This window comes from Colobus angolensis, unplaced genomic scaffold (assembly GCF_000951035.1).
Source record: "Colobus angolensis palliatus isolate OR3802 unplaced genomic scaffold, Cang.pa_1.0 Scaffold83, whole genome shotgun sequence".
Lineage (NCBI taxonomy): Eukaryota > Metazoa > Chordata > Mammalia > Primates > Cercopithecidae > Colobus > Colobus angolensis.
The window spans coordinates 1,878,857-1,891,693 of record NW_012122154.1 but is presented as its reverse complement, the minus strand read 5'-3'; positions in this window follow the sequence as shown (position 1 = coordinate 1,891,693).

Below are 12,837 nucleotides of genomic sequence, written 5' to 3'. Positions count from 1 at the left end.
GGGGGTGGGGATGGTTTTGAGATGAAACTGTTCCTCCTCAGATCAGCAGACATTAGTTAGATTCCCATGAGGAGCACACATCCTAGATCCCTCGCGTGCACAGTTCAAGAGAGGGTTTATGCTCCTATGAGAATCTAATGCCACTGCTGACCTGACAGGAGGCGGAGCTCAGGCGACAGGAGGTGGAGCTCAGCAGGCAATGCTCACTCACCAGCAGCTCACCTCCTGCTGTGCGGCCTGGGTCCTAACAGGCCACAGCTGGTAGAGTCTGTGGCCCAGGAGTTGGGGACCCCTTCCCTGAGACACTCCCATGCCGGCTTCCCTTCACAATGTCTTATCGTGGAGAAATAGCACATACTTCTCTCACGATTGTCTAGAGCCTTGCTAGGCCCCCGCCAGCCCTGGGGAAAGAAGTGGGGAATCTGGCTCCTCTCATGTCGCAGATGGGAATTCTTGAGTCCAGAAAGGCCCAGAATCAAGTAACAAGTTGGAGCCCCCCTTGTGATTCCCAGGCCCCCAGAACCTGCCCGGGGCTGAGCTTCTCCTTTCCTCCTGGCAGAGTCCTGCGCCCCTTCCTCTCCTCTCGGCCCCTCTGCACCCCCAACCTCTGGACTTCTAGGCAGGCTTTGTGTGAGCAGCATTACCTGACCCTCCCTCCAGACTGCCCCAGAAGGAGTGGGGTAAAGGAGTCCAGGGCAGGGCCTCTTGTGGTTAGTGAGTCTCCCTGTGCCACCCTGCATGGGGGAGCCCCGTGCCAATCCAAACAGGTGAAGCGGGCAGGGTGAGGCAGCCCCCCAAGAGCCCCACCCCCTTCACCTTGCCCATCCCTCTCCCCGCCAAGCCTCAGAAAACTGTGTGGAGAGTGGGTAAAGCTCCTAGAGCTCAGGGCTGTCAGAGTGGGCTGAGACAGTGGGCTGGGGAGGGAGCAGCCTCTGCTGCCAGAAGGGCAGGGCTTACAGGGAGGCCATGAGTTGGCTAGAAGGCAGGATTGCAGCACAAGGGAGCAGGAGGCTAGAGCACCTCCTGAGGCCCCAGGATCCCCTTTCCCCCAGAGAGCAGGAGCCTAGAGCACTTCCTGAGGCCCCAGGTTACCCTTTTCCCCAGACAGCTCTGCCGTCTGCTGATTTCCCAGGCCAGCCTGCCCATCTGGGCTGACACAAGAGATGGGCTGAGCCAGCGTTTCAGTGTCTGTGCCCTTGTCTGAGCCCCCGAGCTGTGCCACAAGGCTGACAACAGAGCTCGGCCAGCCCATATTATAGAAGAAGAAAGCTCAGAGGTGGAGGAGTTCCCCCAAGGCCCACAGCAAGCCAGCTGCTCATTCAGGGTTCCACCTCAGCTCAGCTGGCTGCAAGCCTCACTTTTTAGTGACAGGTCCCCTCCTGCTAGAAAGTCCCCAAAAGTCAGAGCCAAAAAGAGCCTCTAGACCAGGCTCTTAACTTTACAGATAGAAAATGAGAGTCCCAGCCAGGGAAGGAACATGTTCAAGGTCACACAGCAGAAGTGTCCCCTGGGGTTCTGAGCTAGGCAGCCTAAGAATATGCCTGGGGTGAAAAGGGCTGTGCCTGCATCCCAGAATCACGTTAAGGTTGTTAAAAATGCAGACAGTCAGGTGGCCAAAGGCAAGGAATAGATTAGTTTACAGCCCTGCTGCTAGCTCTCAGTTCAGACAAAATGCAGCTTAAATGCTCCAGCCCATCACTCATGAGGCCCCACTGTAAACTGGGTCCCCTCCCCAACAGTCCTGTCCCCTTGCTTGTCCCCACATCTCCATCCATTTCCAATCTCTGCCTGAATCTCCACATATGTCCTCTCTTCCTACCCAAACCCCTCACATTCTTTAAGGCCAAGCCTCAGTTCCACATATGGTTTATGCAGATTCCTGCAGACTATGTGGCACAAAGTAGGTGCTCAATGAAGAAAGGAAGGACAGAGGGAGGGAGGAGGGAGAGTAAGAGGAGGGAGGAGAGAAGGAGGACAGGGAGAGGGAGGGAGGAGGGAGAGCAGGAAGAGGGGAAAGGGAAGAGGGTAAGGGAATGTAGAAGAGGGATGGATGGATGGATGGACGGACATATAGACGGATGGGTGGGTGGATGGATGGATGGATGACAGGTGGACAGATGGATAGGTGAGTGGAAGGAAGGGAAGAAGGACAGAAAGTGGAGGGATGAACGGGTGGAGTGTGGTCAGGCAGGGAAGTAGATGAATGGATGAATGGAAGGAAGAAATAATAATGGATGAAAGGATAGAGGGATGAACAGGAGGTGGGTGGATGGTGGGTGGGCAGGTGGGTGAAGGATGGTGGAGCATTGAGAAAGGACAACCAGCCCAGCTGGGGACAGCAGGAGCCAGCATCCTAGAGGAGCTCTTAACTGATCTGAACCTTGAAGATGAGTACATGCTGAGCAAGCAGTGGAATTGAGGATGGACGTCCTATTTGCCCAAGGAAGCACCCGGGCGAAGTGCAGACGTGTGAAAGACTGGTCTGATGGAAACTGCAAGCAGTTATGTATTGCTGGTGTTCACAGCCAAGGCTGGGCCTGCCTGATGAAACTGAGAGCCTTAGGCCAGGTGGTAATAAAGGTGCTGGGAAGCTCAGACTTTATCCTGACGACACTGGAGCCACTGAAGGGTCCTAAGCTGGTGAGTGATGCTGTCGGATGTTTCACAAAGGCCATCCTGGTGTCCATGCAGAACATACTTTGCCATGGTGTAGGGGACAAGCAGAGAGAATTTGCCATATCCAGGTAAGGGATGTTGTCGGCTCAGACCTCTCCTCTCCCAGGAAGTCCCACCCCATCAGCTCAGGTCACCTGGCTTTCTCCCCATCTCTCAGCCTTCCCACTGCCTCTGTGATCTGTGCCCCCACCCTTGATCATACCTCTCTATAGTGCCTTAGGGGACCACAAAGTGTTTTTCACGTAGTCAGTCCTCAGCGTTACTCTGGTCTGATGCGGGAGACACAACCCTTGCCCGTGGGCTGTCCAGTCTGATGGAGGAGGGTTGCAGAGCCCAGAGTTTTCTCTGTGCCATAGGCTGAAGGGAGCTGGGAGCACAGGAGCCACAAGGTGGGGTGGATTAGCACACAGAAGGTTTCTTGGAAAGGGTGCGCTTTGACTCAGGTTTTGAAAGAAGGAAGAACCCTGGAGGGTGGAGTGGGGAGAGGGCGTGGCTGTGGGAACTCCAGCATACAGCGGTGAGTCGCGGGGAGAGTCAGCACCTGGGAGGTGGAATGTCTGTGTCAGGAGTCCTGAGCTCTGGCCGGCAGGACAGAGGGAAAGGGAAAGAAGAAGGGAACAGGTCGCCGGGTAGTTCTAGCCTCGTAGGTAGAAAGAGTCATTTCCCACAGTCAGATGTGTGGGAACAGATTCAGCATCTTGCACTCCACCTCCCTCCCCCAGATGTGGTACCGCATGGGATCAAGGAAGAAGCAGGGCCTCCCCCATCAGAAAGACCAGCTTTCAGGTCTTGGCTCCATCACTGACGAGCCATGTGACCTTGGACAGGCCATTGCAGCCGTCCAAGCTTTGGTTTTCTCTCAAATGGGAGTAGCACCAGTTCAGCCTGGCAGGATTATTGAGAGGAGTGGGTAAGTCAGGGCAGGTGGCCAGCATGGTGCTTGGCACAGAGGAAATGTTTATTAAAAGTTCACTTAAATTAAGCCCTGGAGTTGGACCAAAGCGGGTGTGGGGTGCAAATGGAGAACAGGTGTCAAGGTTCAGCCAAAGACCTTGAGGCAGAGAACAACAAAGAGTCCGGGATGTTACTGGAGCTCCTGTTGCAGGAGCCAGGAACTGCTGAGGTCAGCCAGCCAGGTGATGGGCTGATGAATCTGCAAGGTTCTGGTCAGGGTGGAGGCTGTGGGAACAGGGCAGGCCTGGAAACTGATGAGGAAGAGTCAGTGAATGGTTTAGGTGTGAGGGAAGAAGGCCTGGGAGCTTACAGCAGGGCCCACATTCTGTGAAATGGGGAACCAGCCTCTCAGGTTCCAATGAGGCCATCCTGGCTGTCAGTGCAATATCTGCAAAAAAATGACCATTTCTGTCTCCCAGTTCCAAAAGAGGGCATGGATGGCTTGCGATAAAAGACACATTTATAATAAAACTAAAAATATCCAGCAAGGATAGAATAAAAATAAATCAAGAATTAGCTAACAGGATATATTGATGGGCACATTTTGGTTGCAAGCAACAGAAACTCGGCTTGAATTAGCTTCTAAAAGAGACTGGGCGTGGTGGCTCACACCTGTAATTCCAGGGCTTTGGGAGGCTGAGGCAGGAGGATCACTTGAGCCCAGGAGTTCAAGACAAGCCTGGGCAACATAACGAAATGCCATCTCTACAAAAAAAAAAAAATTAAATTAAATAATTAGCCAGGCATGGTGGCATGCACCAGTAGTCCCAGCAGCTCGGAAGACTGAGGTGGGAGGATTGCTTGAGCCCCAGCAAGTCAAAGCTGCGGTGAGCCATGACCGCAGCACTGCACTCCAGCCTAGGTGGTACAGTGAGATCCCATCTTCAAAAAATAATAATAATAATAAATAAAACAATAAATCAAGCCCCAATTTATAATGTTTTTTTTTTTTTTTCGTGTTGTAAATACCCCCACTGTGGCCAATTTCAAGCAATCGACAGGGAGTCACTTAACACAGGGTTGGGAAGAGACGTACAGTAGCTCACTGCCTTATACCATGTCCCCCACATGGATAAAATGGTCATAAGTAACATCAAGAGCACACATATTAGTACAATGTAGTAAAATAATTTGAAAGGAATGAGTTTTCAGTATGCATTACCTTTGTTCTCAATATAATTCACTTAATTTTAAGTTCATATAATTTAATCGTTGATGAGAGCCATATTTAACAATCACCTTGCAAAATTCCTGAAATTTTAATATCTGGCTCTCAAGAGTCAGCATGAGCCAGCTCCAGTGTGCCAATGAGTCTCGAGGTTTAGGCCATAAGCAAGAGACTAGGAGGGACAAAGGGAAAGCAAAGCAACTCTGCTTCTGGATAAAACAAAGTGAAAGAGGGAAAACCAGATTGGGGGAGAATATTGGTGAGGGAAGGGAAAGAAGAGTTGGTGGGCCCCCACGGTCAGGGAGACAGCCTAAGTGACTGGAGCAGAGGCAGCACTCAGAGTCTGTCCAGCCTTCACAAGGCAGACCAGGCACTGTCTGCCTCCCAGGGAGCCCCATGGGGGGATCCAAGTCTGTGCTACCTCATTATCTCAATTATCTCATCAGTGTTCTGTTGGTTGTTCTCTCTGTCAACATCTAGCGAGGACTCTTCTACTGCAGCACTCAGTGTGCATCTGTCCTTTGACTGTCCCAGCTTGAGTGATGTCTGTGTGTCCCAAGACTTTGTTTGCTCCCGTCTAACTTAACCCATATGGACAACACTCCCTTCAAAGAACTAGAGGAGTAATTGAGGGAAAGGAAGTGATGGTGCTGGGGGTGTTGGAGGTACTGGAGGTAGCGGTGGTGATGGTGGTGGTGATGGTGGTAATGGAGGTGGTGATGGTGGTAATGATGGTGGTGATTGTGGTGGTCATGGTAGGGATGGTGGCAGTGATAATGGAGGTAATGATGGTGGTGGTGGGTGGGGGTGGGGGTGATGGTGGTGGTGGGGGTGGTGATGGTGGTAGTGTTAATGGTGGCAAGGATAGTGAGGGTGGTGGTGGGGGTGGTGATTTCGGTGGTGGGGGTGTTGGTGGTGGTGGTGGTGGTAATGGTGGGGGTGATGGTGGTGGGAGTATTGGTTTAGTGGTGGTGATTGTGGTGGTGATGGTAGGGATGGTGGCAGTGGGAATGGTGGTGATGGTGGTGGTGGTGGTGGTGGCAATGGTGATGGTGGTAATTATGGTAATTATGGCATTGGTGGTGGTGGTGGTGATTGTGGTGGTGATGGTAGGGATGGTGGCAGGGGGAATGATGGTGATGGTGGTGGTGGTGGTGGCAGTGGTGATGCTGGTAATTATGGCATTGGTGGTGGTGGTGGTGATTGTGGTGGTGATGGTAGGGATGGTGGTAGTGGTAATGGTGGTGATGATGGTGGTGGTGGTAGTGGTGGTAGGGGTGGTGATGATGGTAATGATGGCAGTGATTATGGTGGTGATGGTAGTGGTAATGGTGATGGTGATGGTAGTGATGGTGGTAATGGTAATGGTGGTGGTGATGGTGGTGATGGTAGTGGTTGTGGGGGTAGTGATGGTGATGGTGGGGATGTTGGTGGTGGTGGTGGTGATGGGGATAATGATGGTGGTGATGGTGGTGGGGGGTATTGGTGGTGGTGGTGGTAATGGTAGTGATGATTATGGTGGTAATGGTGGTGGTGGTCATGATGGTGGGAGTGGTGATGATGAGGGTGGTGATGGTGCTGCTGGTGGTGTTAGAGAAGGTAAGTATGACAATGAAACCCCTGAGTCAAGTCTCTTGTTCTGTAGAACAGAACAGAACCAGTTTAACAGTCATCCCCTTGAGCTAGCTTAGGGGTAAAACATACCCTCTTACAGTCTCATTCCACCAAAGGTTAACTTGTATTGAAGACTTACCAGGGGCCAGATCTTAACTTCATCATGTCTTCTAATCCTCAGAACAACACTAAGGCAGGGAGGAAGTGGGACTGGGTTCAAACCCAGGCAGATCTGCTCCTGGGGGTGGGTGGGGGGTGGTTATTTTCACTGTAGAGAACTCACTAAGGCTGCAATTCTTGTGGCCATGTGGGCAGATAGAGCAAACACCAGTCACTGTTTAAGCCTCTGTAGGTTCACAGCCCAGTCCCCACTCCCTTACGTAGAAGAGGAGGAGGGAGAGATGAAGCATCAGCCAAGGCCCAGCTATTGAGAAAGAGCTCAGCCAGCAGGGGCACTGCCCATCCCCTCACACACCAAAGGCACCTCTAGGAGAAGGAGGACAAAAAGCACCATTGCCTGTGTAGGTGCTGTAAGTAAGTATCTTATTTAAGGCCAAGGTGGCTCCTGACTTACCACTGTATCCCCACCCTGCCCCCACCTTCCCAGCACAATGCCTGGCCCAGAGCAGCCTGTAAGTGGACTTGGACTGAATTCACTGACCTACTGCTAGCACCCACCTTCTCTGCAAGCCTGATCAAGTCAAACGAGACCAGGGATCTGCTCACCAGGGAAGATCTATGCAGAGGCGGCACAGGGTTGGGGGTGCGGGGCATTCGGACACCCCACCTACTAGTCATGCATCCTTGAGTAAGTCGCTCAGACTCCCTGAGCCTCAATTTCCTCACCTGTAAAATGGGATGAGTCAGGTGCGTGGAGATAGCGAGGAGGCCTTGCAGGGAGCAGGAAGGGAGGAGGCGTTTTCTCCAGCTCAGCTTTAGGAAGCAGAACACAGCTGCCTGTCTGCAGCCTTGCTGCCAGAATCGAATCAGGCAATACCAGGTTGGGCAACATTAAAAATTGTCAAACAAGAGAGGGAAGGAACAAAACAATGTTTTGGGGGTACATACTGTGTGTTTTATCCACCCTTTATCTCCTTTATTCCTCAAACTCCTTCAGGTAAATACTGATACCCTAAATGTACAGACGAAGAAACTGAAAGTCACAGAGACCGGGGCGGGTGGAGGATCCCTCCAAGTTCACGCTGGAAGTTCAGCCTCAGATTAACTTCTGCCCTCCCCCGAGCTATTTGACATGACCCGCTGCAAAGGACTGTGATCTAACATTTTTTAAAATGTTTTCTTTTGGTTGTCAGTTTTAATTTGTATAGTTATATTATTATCTAAGCATAAAGTAAATTTAAAATCTATTTTATGATCACATAAAATTGACAGGCCAGAATATTAGTGCATGCAATCTCTTTCTAATTAGGAAGTCGATGTGGTATTCAACAAATTAATTGATTCTTTGGTTCTTAAATTGTTTAGTTTCTTTATTCATATACACACACACACAATTTTATGCATATGTATTAAAATGTGTGCATTCTTTTTGTTCCTTTCCTGTTTTTCTTGGCTCCTCTTTTCCCCTCAACCACTGCCACACACATCAGGCTTCAGCCCCACCCCACGGTAATCTATGTTAATAACTCCATATGTATCTTTTCATATTGTTGGTGCTTATATAATCTCACAGACACATGTACATGCATTTACATAAATGAGAGATGAAGGATTGGCTGTTTATTTCACACAAGTGAAATCAATATCCTACATGTACGTTTCTGAATTCCACATTTCTCTCTCACCAATCCCTGGAGGAATCCCTCCTTGCCATCCAATAAATAGTTCCAATTTATTGACTATAATGGCTGCTTAATACTCCAGGGTAGGAGTGGACCATTATTTATTCCACCTGTCCACTATCAATTTTAAAAAATGTGTTTTCCATCTTCTGTCACTACAAATAAACAGCAGTAAATATCTTTGCACATATGCCTTTTTATACTGGTCTTTCTATCAATTTAACATTAAATGATGCCCCTTAAATAATCTGAAAATCATCTTTGCTGTATAATCACATATAACAAAGCCAGAAAAGAACCCGGGAGAATAAAAGCTCTGGTGACAGAACAATGGATGAATGTTTTCATTTTCTTTATTTCCTTTTATTTCATCACACTATTCATGTGGTAGATAAAAGCTAGAGACACATAGGATTTGTTGTTGTTGTTGTTGTTGTTGTTGTTGTTGTTGTTTGAGACAGGGTCTCACTCTGTCACCCAGGCTGGAGTGCGGTGGTGCACTCTCAGCTCACTGCAACCTCCACCTCCTGGATTCAAGCGATTCTCCCACCTCAGCCACCCAAGTAGCGGGGCTACAGGCACGCGCCACCATACCTGGCTAAGTTTTGTATTTTTTGATAAAGATGGGGTTTCACCATATTGGCCAGACTGCTCTCAAACTCCTGACCTCAGGTGATCCTCCCTCCTCGGCCTCCCAAAGTGCTGGGATTACAGGCGTGAGCCACCGCACCCGGCCAACTCGTGTGTTTTATGTGTAACAACCCTATCATGGTAGGAGAAGGAGGGACCCTTGCAATTAACAGTGTGTTAACAAGGGGTGAAGTCAGAAATGGCGTCTCCTGAATAGCTGCCACTATTGTTTTAACACCCCCTGATCTGCTCAAAGCCCTTCGGGGGTCTTGGACTGTTGGGGATTCCAGGATGCAGACAGCACATCAGAGGAAGGGCCAGCTAAGGAGCTCCACTGCCTCGTGCCTCAGTTCTGTAGCTGGGGCGCCATCCCTCCAGGGCTCAAGAAGATATTTGCTTTCACGTCCATGCCAGCTTGTCAATACCTACCCATGGAGACCGCCCTGCACCAACACAATGAGAGGCACATGGAACCTGGAGAAGCCTGCCCTCAAGAAATTCTCTTCTGAGAAAGTTCTGTGGAGCCCTGAAAGAGCAGAGACTTCTAAACCAAACCTCCACAGCCTGACTCCACACGTCTTTACTGAGTGTCCCTTGCGGGCTGGGTACCATCTAGAAGCTGTTAGTGACTAGCAAAACAAAAGTTTCATTACTGTTTATGCTTCGGGGAGCAGACAGAAGGTCTTAAACAACAAGCTACAGCAGTGAGAAGACAAGCATAAGAAATTGCTTATCTCATACACTAGGAGGGACACTGAGCTTGTTACAGCTCTCAGAAACAATGGATCCAAAGAAAGCAGAGCTTTACAAGCATACCACTCATTCATTTACATCAGCAGATGCCCTTTATGGGCTGCCATTAATTCTCACTCTAGTCATTGTTTTTGCACCTCATGCAATTATCTAAAACAATATTTCCCAAACTTTGACAGTAAGTCAAGTATAAGGAACCTGAAGGTACGTTCAAATTAGACAAGTTTCAAGAAATATTGGGAGTACTCAACCTTCTCAGCTCAGGTGCCAGGATCTCAGGAAGTGGGAAAGACCAGGCAAGAGCAAAAGGCAGTCTGATTTGGGACTTGAATCTTAGTCTGAGAAATCCAGGCAGCAAGCCATTTCCAAATGGAAATTCTGGTTCCCTTATTGAAGGGAAAAACTCATCTTTCCGAACAATATTGTCCTTCTGTTTAAAAGGGGCTCATGATTTGTTTCTACAAGATAACAGTATAAACAAGAGATACATGATTCGTGCTCTCCTGGAGTTTTGCTAAGTGACTGTGAGACCCCAAGAAAGTTTTTTTTTTTTTTTTCCTTTAACTACTGTAAACCTGAATTTCTGCATCTGTCAGGGAGAGGCCTTTCATGATGAGCTTTCCAAGTATCTGCTCCTGGGGGTTAGGCACTCTGAAGGCACAGGTACAACTTCTTTAAAACAGCACCCATGCCCAGGCTGGACGCAGTGGCTTACACCTGTAATCCCAGCACTCTGGGAGGCCAAGGCAGGCAGATCACTTGAGGCCAGGAGTTTGAGGCCAGGAATTTGAGACCAGCCTGGCCAACATGGTGAAACTCTGTCTCTACTAAAAATAAAAAAAAAATTAGGCCGGGCGCGGTGGCTCAAGCCTGTAATCCCAGCACTTTGGAAGGCCGAGACGGGCGGATCACGAGGTCAGGAGATCGAGACTATCCTGGCTAACCCGGTGAAACCCCGTCTCTACTAAAAAATACAAAAAATTAGCCGGGCTAGGTGGCAGGCGCCTGTAGTCCCAGCTACTCAGGAGGCTGAGGCAGGAGAATGGCGTAAACCCGGGAGGCGGAGCTTGCAGTGAGCTGAGATCCGGCCACTGCACTCCAGCCTGGGCGACAGAGCGAGACTCCGTCTCAAAAAAAAAAAAAAAAAAAAATTAAAAAAAAATTAGTTGACTGTGGTGGCACACACCTGTAGTCCCAGCTACTCGGGAGGCTGAGGCATGAGAATCGCTGCGTGAACCCGGGAGGCAGAGCTGGCAGTGAGCCAAGATTGTACCACTGCATTCCAGCCTCAGTGAGTGAGACTCTGTCTCAAAAAATAAATAAATAAATACAAAGGTAAAATAAAATAAAATAGCACCCAGTTTTATTTGGTGCCCAGTTGGAGGGTATTCTACATCCTCTGTTCTGACATCTTTAATGAACAACTCATGAATGCGTGCGCCAGCCCAGGAGTTGTTTAGTAGCCCAGGCCAGGACTATGTCTCTGTGTAAGGGCCCTTCCACAACACCATCTTTAAAATAGTCAGATGAATCAATTTACCAAAGAGGTTTTCAAAGATAATACTCAAAGTTGATGAGCATGTTTTGAAATAGGCACCTACTGGCAAGATATGCAAATTGGCGCAACTTCTCTTTAAACCAATTTGGCCATACAAATCAAGAACCTTAAAACATCTGTATCTTCTCATCTAGTATACATCTAGGAATCTAGCCTAAGGAAATAATCAAAAATATTCGTGGGAGCTAAGGCATGGGAATTGCTTGAACTCGGGCAGCAGAAGTTGCAGTGAGCTGAGATCGTGACACTGCACTCCAGCCTGGGCGACAGAGTGAGACTGTCTCAAAAAAAAAAGAGAGAATGCAAAATGGTGTAGACATTTAGTGTAACTGTTGTTGTAATTATAGCTGGTAAGATATGTTTACTTCATTTATACTTATATATGTATATATAAATATATATGCATAAATGTGTTTTATTTATACATATATGTATATATGTAAAAATGTGTATATATGTATACACAGTCACAGATTACTTAACAGGAATACATTCTGAGAAATGCATTATTAAATAATTTTGTCATTGTGTGAACACCATACAGTGGACTTACATAGACCTACATGGCATAACCTACTTCACGCCAAGGCTAGATGATATAGCCTATTGTTCCTAGGCTATAAGCATGAACAGCAGGTTCCTGTGCTGAATACTATAGGCAATTGTAACTCAGTGGTTAGTATTTGTGTATCTAAACCTATCTAAACACAGAAAAAGTAGAGTAAAAATACAGTATTATAATCTTATGGGACCACTCTTGTATATATTTACCATCCATCACTGAAAAACAACATGTTGTTATATGGTGCATGACTATATATAGAAAGAGAGAGAGAGAAACTTGTAAAAATACTATCAGTGGTTACCTTTGGTATCAAGATTTGGGGTTCACTCTGAGTCATAGGCTCACCCTAGGGCTTGGGAGACAGGGTGACCAGAAAAAGGGAGACACATTTGCTGAACAACCAACAATGCCAACAATGATTGTGCATTATAGAGTAATGAATCGGGCTCAGCAACCTTGAAAGATGAGTATGGTTTTGTTTTGTGAAGCAGAGACTTCAGATTAAACTCAGGTTAAGCATGCAGTTTATCTTCATCTCCTAAACACTACTAAAATTACTGTAAATGGATAAAATCCATGGGGTCAAAGAGATCAGGAGAGCAGATTATAGCAATCAAATTTTGGAATCTGGAAAACAAAGACAGAAAGCCCAGCACTTGCCCAGAGAGAAGCCAAGAGGCAAAGCATATTTATACTCTGGAACTTTTTAACTCTGAATTTTTAAGAACTTTGGAAAGTCTCTGGAATGGGGGCACTAGGTACCTCCAACAGTGAGGAACAAGTGAACTAGAAATGGGAGGGTGAGCTAGAGATATGTAAGAAAAGCAGAGAAGCGGCCAGGTGCGGTGGCTCATGCCTGTAATCCCAGCACTTTGGGAGACCGAGGTGGGCAGATCACGAGGTCAGGAGATCGAGACTGCCCTGGCTAACATGGTGAAACTCCACCTCTACTAAAACTACAAAAAATTAGCTGGGCGTGATGGCGGGCGCCTGTAGTCCCAGCTACTCAGGTGACTGAGACAGGAGAATGGCGTGAACCTGGGAGGCGGAGCTTGCAATGAGCCGCGATGGTGCCACTGCACTCCAGCCTGGGTGACAGAGCGAGACTCCATCTCAG